Source organism: Macrobrachium rosenbergii, chromosome 52, assembly GCF_040412425.1.
Source record: "Macrobrachium rosenbergii isolate ZJJX-2024 chromosome 52, ASM4041242v1, whole genome shotgun sequence".
Classification (NCBI taxonomy): domain Eukaryota; kingdom Metazoa; phylum Arthropoda; class Malacostraca; order Decapoda; family Palaemonidae; genus Macrobrachium; species Macrobrachium rosenbergii.
In genome coordinates, this window is record NC_089792.1 from 4,221,962 (window position 1) to 4,231,942 (window position 9,981).

Consider the following 9,981-nt stretch of genomic DNA (forward strand, 5'->3'; position numbering starts at 1 on the left):
ATACTGTTCTCCTTGCATGTCAATACATTATCTATTTGTTAATTAATTTTTTTTTTGCTTTAATAAGTTAGTGAGATCTCTTTCTTTAAGTCAATGGCCCTGTGGTGGGCTTGTTCCATATGAATAAGTTTCATCTTCTGAATAATAATAATAATAATAATAATAATAATAATAATAATAATAATAATAATTAATAATAATGTTCTAGATCTCACTCAGTTTATTGCATATCTTCATCTGGTAGTATGAATTTTTTTCCAAAGGAGGCCTCGAGATGTTTGTACTCACTGCCTCTAATACTCCAGTGAATCGTCATTTCCTGTTGTTTACTTATTCATTTTCAAGCATACCAAGCTAACCACTGTTAAAAGTAGTTGATCGATGCATCATGATTAAGAAAATAAACAGGCAACACAGGAAGTGTTTCGTGATTTCAAGGCAACTGGTGAAGGTTTCCTGTGCCGCTTAAATTTATCGCAGCACGTGATATCTGCGGCGGACTGGCCGAGGGGCTTTTGCGTGGCATGAGTTTACCAGTGGACAACTGAACGGACTGACAAAGACAACTGAACAGATTAATAAACGGATTAATAAAGACAACTGAACGGACTGACAAAGACAACTGAACGGATTAATAAACGGATTAATAAAGACAACTGAACGGACTGACAAAGACAACTGAACGGATTAATATACGGATTAATAAAGACAACTGAACGGACTGACAAAGACAACTGAACGTATTAATAAACGTATTAATAAAGACAACTGAACGGACTGACAAAGACTACTGAACGGATTAATAAAGACAACTGAACGGACTGACAAAGGCAACTGAGCAGATTAATAAAGACAACTGAACGAACTGACAAAGACAACTGAACGAATTTATGGAGATAACTGAACGGATTAATAAACGGATTAATAAAGACAACTGAACGGATTGACAAAGACAACAGAACGGATTTATGAAGACAACTTAACGGATTAATAAACAGATTAACAAAGACAACTTAACAGATTAATAAATGGATTAATAAAGACAAATTAATGGATTTATGAAGACAACTGAACGGATTAATAAAGACAACTTAACGGATTTATGTAGACAACTGAACGAATTGATAAACGGATTAACAAATACAACTTAATGAATTAATAAAAGGATTAACAAAGACAACTTAACGTACTAATAAAGACAACTGGACGGACTGATAAGGACATCTGGACGGATTGATAAAGACAACTGAACAGACTAATAAAAACAACTGGGCAGGTTAATAAAGACAACTGGACGGATTGACAAAGATAACTGGACGGATTAATAAAGGCAACTTAACGGATTAATAAAAAAACTGAACGGATTAATAAAGACAACCGAACGGATTAATAAAAAGGGCCGGTTGCAGTTTTCACATCCACGTAACCTGGAGAATCTGAAAAAGTGTACAATCGAGGGACATCGCCTTGTCTTAACTAGTTTCTTAAGGGTTTTCGTTATAACCGTTACTTGGAGATGAAACTCGTTATGACCGTTACTTGGAAATGAAACTGGTTATAACCGTTACTTGGAAATGAAACTGGTTATAACCGTTACTTGGAGATGAAACTCGTTATAACCGTTACTTGGAAATGAAGCTCCCGTTTGGAATGCAACAGAAGTGGTGCAAATCGAAAGTCCAGTAAAAAAAATCTCTCTCTCCCCCTCTCTCTCTCTCTAAGAGCATGAGCAAGAAAGTAAGCCAACAGCGAGGACTGAAACTCCTGGCAAAAAGTAGGTAGCCTCTGAGAATAATCTACGCTAAAAATGGTTCATTTTGAAAACTTGCGAAGGGGTTTTCCTCATCTAAGGCTCTCTCTCTCTCTCTCTCTCTCTCTCTCTCTCTCTCTCTCTCTCTCTCTCTCTCGTTTCTAATCTAAAAAAAAAAAATCAGTACTTCTGTTGTATCCTCCGCAGTATATCTAGTTCCCTTGAGGGTTCAGCATGAGGGCAGGGCGGCAACTTAAAAATGCTTCCTCAGCTAAAGCATGTTCCTCCTCCTCCTCCTTCTCCACCTCTTCCTCCTCCTCCTCCAAGCCTGTGTTTACTCACACCATCGTGGGGGTGTTGCATTCTTGTTCTCGATATAATTTACGGGGGAGAGAGGGGAGAGAGAGAGAGAGAGAGAGAGAGAGAGAGAGAGAGAGAGAGAGTATTTTCATACATGACTATTGTTACGTACAGTAAAGGAGGGTTCTCTCTCTCTCCCCTTACTGGTTAATATTCCCGTTAACCTCCTACATGAAAAGACATAAAGACTCCCCACTCCCCTCCCCGGTATCTGCCACCCCATCCCCCAACCCCCGGCCCCAACCCCTCCCCGCAACATACCCAGTGATTCGACCACGACGTACCACGTTAGTCGACAGTTATGCGAGTTATTATTCTTCTCTCCAATCAGAAAACAGCGATCTCGAAACGATGCAGAGGAGGGGAAGAGATTGGGGGCGGGATGTTCATCGGACATCTTTAGAGAAGGCGGATGGAGATACCTTCATTCGATTCTTGTTCAGTTCTCGTTCTATTTACAGAGTCAGAACGGACGTTCGAATGTTCTTTTGCGCTCCTCCTACCGCTTGAGTTTCCCCGTGACTCCATATCCGAAAGTGAAAAGCGAAAAATAGTAGAGTTTTGAGGGCGAGGAGACGTGGCGGTCCAAATTAATTGTTGCCACCAGTAATGAATCACTTGAAATATGGCTTCCAACACTGCGCTTTCATGACACGATTCTTGCCTTTTCACCAAGTGCTGTAAAGTCTTTTTAGGTGACAGTTAGAGAGTACATCCCTCTCTGTAAAGTACTCTATTCATCCAGTTCATTTGCAGGTTAATGCCAGAACATCTGTGCATTAAAAAGTGCCAAGGGTACTATTACTAAGCGTCATCCCACGGAGGACGAAGCAAGAGAACTAAGTCAAGGTTTAAGACATCAAAATTTAAAGCCAAAAACATTTCAGAATGGAAAGTGGGCGAACGAAGTGATGCGGAGTATTTGGGTAAGTATGCGAAGAGCACCGGCGGAAGCTTTCCATCTCTGATTATCCTTACGATCTCAAGATATATTCAAAAATAAGTACCAACACGATCATTAAGTTTTGACAAAATTCACCGTAATTAAAACCTCGATGCGTGTTCAAGGCTTTATTCTACTTTAAACCTCAATGCATATTCAAGGCTTTATTCTAATTTAAACCTCAATGCATATTCAAGGCTTTATTCAGCTAAGATCCGAACGCTTTATTCTAATTTAAAATTATATTCAAAGTCAACAGAGTTGGGTATAATGCGAATGTAAAATGTAAACCAATGCGACATAAACATTAAGTACTTGTCACAAACGACAAAATACATAATGCAGTTAAACATTCAGACAAGTTATTAACAAATACCTAATATATATATATATATATATATATATATATATATATATATATATATATATATATATATATATATATATATATATATATATATATATGTGTGTATATATATGTGTGTGTGTATGTGTGTATGTATATATATAATATATATACATACAATACATGTATATATATTACACACACATATACATATACATACACAGTTAGTGCTTGTGAGACCTTTGGGGTAAAAATCGATGACAATAAATTAACAGAGGAAACAACAACTCTCTCTCTCTCTCTCTCTCTCTCTCTCTCTCTCTCTCTCTCTCTCTCTCTCTCTCTCTCTCTCTCTCTCAGGCAGTCTTACAACACCCAACTTTCAGAAAAACGGCAAGTTGGCTGTCGAGATGAACGTTAAACGTATAACCTTCGAATAATGACTTTGCCATAAACAAGGTACCTGGCTAGCAATCTCTCTTGGCTCCTGTAATTCGCAAAAATTAATGAGGTACAATGAAAATAACTCTGACTGGGAACAAAGTGTTCCGTGTAATATTTGAGAGCAATGTATATACACATGGTACCAGTGCCAACAGTTGGCCACTGTAAAGTTGAGAATGCCCTAAATCATATTCTAATACTTGAGACAATTGTAAAATAGAAAATACCCTAATTCCTTAGTACAACGTTCACATTCGATCTGTGATTCAGATAATACCCTTAGCCAAAGTATACATACACGCACACACACACACACACACACACACTCGCTCGCAAACACAAAACTCTTGGTCTCTCTCTTCACACCTTAATTCCCATTTCCCTTGTGCTTTCTCTACCTTCTCCTGAACGCCAAAATTCCTTTTGCAACAGAGATTCGCGGTCCTCGTTAATTCTAACTTTTTTTCCCCCTTTCCTTCAACATATGCTAGTTAAAGTAAAGGAACATATCAGAGACCTTAAGATTTGAACAATGTTGGCACTGGGCTTATTTCCCCTGGTTTCCATTAATACTGCGCCTTTGATGAGATAGATAAACAGATATGAACCTTTGAAAAAAAGTGAGAGATATATAGATATACCCCACTAACAGAGAGAGAGAGAGAGAGAGAAGAGAGAGAGAGAGAGAGAGAGAGAGAGAGAGAGAGAGCAAAATGCTAAATTTGTGTACATTCATTGGCAAAGCAACAGGTAAATATTCCTTTTCCGGTGTTTGATGATAATTATACAGTTGTCGACCGCTGAACGATTAGTGAGAAAAAGATTATTTTTCTATTCCATTCTAAAAACCGGCAGCTTATAAAAAAATCATAACCCATAATAACGCAGCTTCAACCTATACAGTGTGATCGGGGCCCCCTTGATTATAACCTGTGAATTCACAAAGGCTAATCTCATGATCGTCAGTGAGTGTGTACAACGGCGCAAACTGAAAGAAACCAATAAAAGACACTTACATTATCTCCTAAAGAGGTAAGGTGTGATAAACGATGAACAAAAATATATCTTTGGAAGGTGTAAGAAATTGATAAAGGGACGCTATTAAAAAGGGACAGTTATAAAGGGACACTGTTATAAAGGGACGCAGTTACGAAGGAACAGTTACGAAGGGACACCATTACGAAGGGACACCGTTACGTAGGGGCACCGTTACGAAGGGGCACCGTTACAAAGGGACACTTGCATGGGGACACCGTTACAAAGGGACACTGTTGCATGGGGACACCGTTACAAAGGGACACTGTTGCATGGGGACACCGTTACAAAGGGACACCGTTGCAAAGGGGCCCCATTACAAAGGGACACCGTTGCAAAGGGACGCTGTTACAAAGGGACACCGTTACAAAAGGATACTGTTACGAAGGGACATCGTTACAAAAGGACACCGTTACAAAAGGACACTGTTACAAAGGGACACCGTTACAAAAGGACACTATTACAAACGGACACAGTTACAAAGGGGCATTGTTACAAAGGGGTAGGACATGGACACTGTTACAAAGGGACTCCGTTACAAAGGGACACTGTTTAAAAAGACACTGTTACAAAGGGACACTGTTGCAAAGGGGCCCCATTACAAAGGGACTCCGTTGCAAAGGGACACTGTTACAAAGGACACCGCAAAAGGATTGTTACGAAGGGACATCGTTACAAAGGACACCGTTACAAAAGAACACTGTTACAAAGGGACGCCGTTACAAAAGGACACTATTACAAAGGGACACAGTTACAAAGGGGCATTGTTACAAAGGGGCACTTGCGAATTACAAATGGACACTGTTACAAAGGGACACCGTTACAAAGGGACACTGTTTAAAAAGACACCGTTACAAAGGGACAATGCTGCATTGTCTTCTGGTTAGCCAGCCATTCACAGCTGCTACCTTTGCAACATCAATTATGTAAGGCCGCTGACATACGGATGACGCTAGTACATCTTCCCGCCTCCTCTCCACAGCTGGCGGCGTCTTTGTGTCTCCCAGGTTTTTGTCCGTCGAACATCAAAGGTCACGTGTTACAGAAAAACAGGCTTAAAGTAAGCACCCTAGTGTCTTCATAATCCGAGACATCGTTTTAATAGTTATGCAGTGAGCTTATCATCAAAGTTCGATCTTTTGAAAAAATAAAAAGTTTCCCGAAGAAAAGATTTACGATCTTCAAATTGAAATGTATGGCTTAGGATCTCATCGAGGTAATTCAGTATTCATTTGAAGCTCGGTCCACAATACGAATTCGTACCAAAACAGGCCATAAGGGAAAATGTATGAAAACACTCTGCAAGAATAAACAAGTAAAAAATGTGCCGAAGTCTCTTCAGTGCAATCAAGTTTTCTGTACAGCGTATAATCAAGGCCACCTAAAAGTGATCTATCTTTCGGTGGTCTCGGTATAACGATGTATGAGCTGCGGCCCATGAAACTTAACAACGGGCCGGTGGTGGCCTATCCTATATCGTTGCCAGAATCACGATTGTGGCTAACGTTAACCTTAAATAAAATGAAAACTACTGAGGATAGAGGGATGCAATTTGATATGTTTGATGATTGGAGGGTGGATGATCAACATACCAATTTGTTGCCCTCTAGCCTAAGTAGTTTTTAAGATCTGAGGGCGGACAGAAAAAGTGAGGACAGAAAAAAGTGCAGACGGCACAATAGTTTTCTTTTACAAAAAACTAAAACTGTGTGAAGTTCAAGACTCACGTCGGTATAAAAACGGGATGGTATAAATCGTAAACATGTTCCCTGAACGATTTTCTTCAACAAAATTAAATGGAATGTTAGAATCCTTAAGCAGGGTAACAAAAGGAAAGAATTTATAGAGTAAAATAGCAATGCTCTTCCAGTGTTCTGCCCTAAAATGGAAGAAAACAAAAATACAAAACTGAGAAAAATGGTAGATACTGCAGCTTTCCCTTGCCTCACTACTGATTTTGCAGATACTGCAAATGGGACCCACTAAATAAAACACTGAAGAATCATTCTGAAACTGCAGCAACTTGTATATTAAGTGTTTCACGAGCCCAACAGGTGGCATATCTCAATTTCGAAAATTTTCAGATACTGCAGTTTTCCATTTTAAGTTAGTGTTGTTATTTCAAGAATGAGTTAGGTTTTGGCCCAAAGACTTTACGAATCAACACTAAAACCTCAAAAAAACAGCAACTGCATATGTACACTCATATCCAACATACTTCTAAGGTTGTGGTCTATTCAAACATTTCACAGCAACTGAGGGAAAACAGCCCACTCTAATACCCAAAACTTATCTCCATGTCTTTTCAGTTCTCAAGGAGTCATTGAGGAAATGAGTACAAAATGTCCTTGAACCTTCACAGCATCGAGGAGATCATTTTGGCTTAGAGGTGAACAGATTAAAAAAAAAAAAAAAAAGACACGCTCAACACGAATGGTCTATTTGCTAGTGTTTATACACAACTCTTGGTGAGATAGATTACTCCCCAATCAAGGCCTTCAGTTCACCTGTCTAAAATTAACCTACACTTCTCCAGTCTAAAATTAACCTTCACTCCTCCAGTCTAACATTAACCTACACTTCTCCAGTCTAAAATTAACTTTCACTTGTCTAAAATTAACTTCTCCAGTCTAAAATTAACCTACACTTCTCCAGTCTACAATGAACCTACCTTTCTCCAATCCAAAATTAACAAACACAACTGAATGTGGGAGAATTCAAGTCAGCCAATGCTGTAGAGGTTCCTAACCAACAGACTATAAAGTTTTGAAATATTCCTGAATGTTTCTCTGCCCGGCAGGTCACCTGATTTCACCTTAACATCACTAAGAGCAGATCTGCGTCTGCTAGCTAACGTGGCATAGTGTGAAGTGTGTTAAGCCCAAAAAGAAATGGTTTTTGGTCGTCAAGTTGAAGTGTTTCCCATGTTACAGTTGCCTAATATATATATATATATATATATATATATATATATATATATAAAGAAATGGTTTATGGTCTGTATATATATACACACACAAAATAACAAAATAGCCACACAACTGCATATATATTCATATTACTAGTATTAGCTTATAAGACGAGATGGTTTACAGTTTTCCAGATTCTTTCATTTACACATACTACAAGCTCTACAGTTTTATCTTAGGTATGATATATATAGTAACATATATATATATATATATATATATATATATATATATATATATATATATATATATATATATATATATATATATATATATATATATATCATGTTAGACGACCACTTGAATATATATGAAAGGTGAAAATTAAAGACCAGGTACCATATAACGTAAATCTTTGTTTCATTAAAAATTATTGAAAATTTTCAAGATAACTGTTGTTTACAAGAATTCAGAAAATATTTTGACACTTCCATATAACGTAAATCTTTGTTTCATTAAAAATTATTGAAAATTTTCAAGATAACTGTTGGAATGGACACTTTATCATTGTTCGTAACTCCCCAAAACAAATTAATGAATTTACATGATTCCTTGTGCTGAGTGTAGGCTTGGTCAAACTGGTAAAGAACTAGATTATCGTCTAAAATAGCATCGTTACGCAGTTCGAACAGGCCAATTGACAAGTGCTTTATTTGTACATATGAATGATTTTAACCATTGTATAGACTGGAAAAAATTCATCCGAGATAATTTTTGTAACCACATTGTTAAGAGAAATATAATTGAATCTGCCTTTATTAAGCATTTTAACAATCAATATGAATATTAGTTCGGTCTTTTTAAATTAGATAGTTACCTTGTTCATAAAATTGTAGGGAAGTACAATGTTACCTTTTAGCAATAGCCTGTTCTAACTGTAGTTTCAGTTCTTAAGTATTTTTGTTTGGTATGTGACAATTTGACTTCAAACTAGTGATTGCATTCAGTAATGATGTTTAGCTTGTTAGTGGCTTTGATCTTTGTTTTGTGTTTTCTTGTTTATGTCTCTATTTATTTATTTTACTTTGTACCCCTGAAGAAGTGTGTGTGTGCTTGTACCTGGTCTTTAATTTTCACCTTTCATGTGGTCGTCTACGTCTGACTTATTGCTGATATATATATATATATATATATATATATATATATATATATATATATATATATATATATATATATATATATATATATATATATATATATCCTATATATATATACATACACATACAACACACACACATTCTAGTTATCTCCTGTATGCGCAGCAACTGGATAAAGCAGCAAAATCAAGCTAAATATCTCGGACCTTAAAGCAGGTCGGTGATTGTTCTACTGAAATAGCCTTGTTTTCGTTCGCTCTTCTGTTACTGCCGCAAGCGAGGGAATTTAGGTCCTGATCTTCCCGTTAAGCAAAAGCAGTGCTTTGTTCAAAGTCAGTTTGCTTTTATAACAGAATACAGAATTTAGGCCAAAGGCCAAGCTAAGCTGGGACCTATGAGGTCATTCAGCGCTGAAACGGAAACTGACGGTAAAAAGGTTCGAGAAGGTGTAACAGGAGATAAACCTCGCATTTGCACAAAGAAACAATTGTTAGAAGAGGGTAGAAAGGAAGATGGAAGGGAGAATATGAATGGAGGTACAGTAAAGGGAATGACAGGGGTTGTAGCCAAGGGACGCTGCAAAGGGACCTTAGTTTAACCAGACAAAGCTGGTTAACAGCTCTCCTAGGGCTGCATTAGACTTATTTTACGTGGCTAAGAACCAACTGGTTACCTAGCAACGGGACCACAGCTTATTGTGGAATGTCCACATTATACCGAGAAATGGGTCACCAGAAACTCTAATTCTTCATTGGCCGGCCGGAGAATCGAACGCGGGCCCAAAGTGTGGAGAACGATATCGACCCGTCCAATGAAGAATGGCAGAATGCTTACAGTGCACCGCAGCAAAAAGTGTCATTGATGAAAACTGATCGAATGGCAGAAGCAAAGAAAAAAAGTGGCATAATCATCATAACAGCGTCACATACTCAATAACAGAATTCATTTATTGTTACCTGCAATAATCAGAACCTCAGACTCAGTACAATTTTACCACAGGGAACTTGTTCAAATTCACTTCTTCAGATTCACATTAC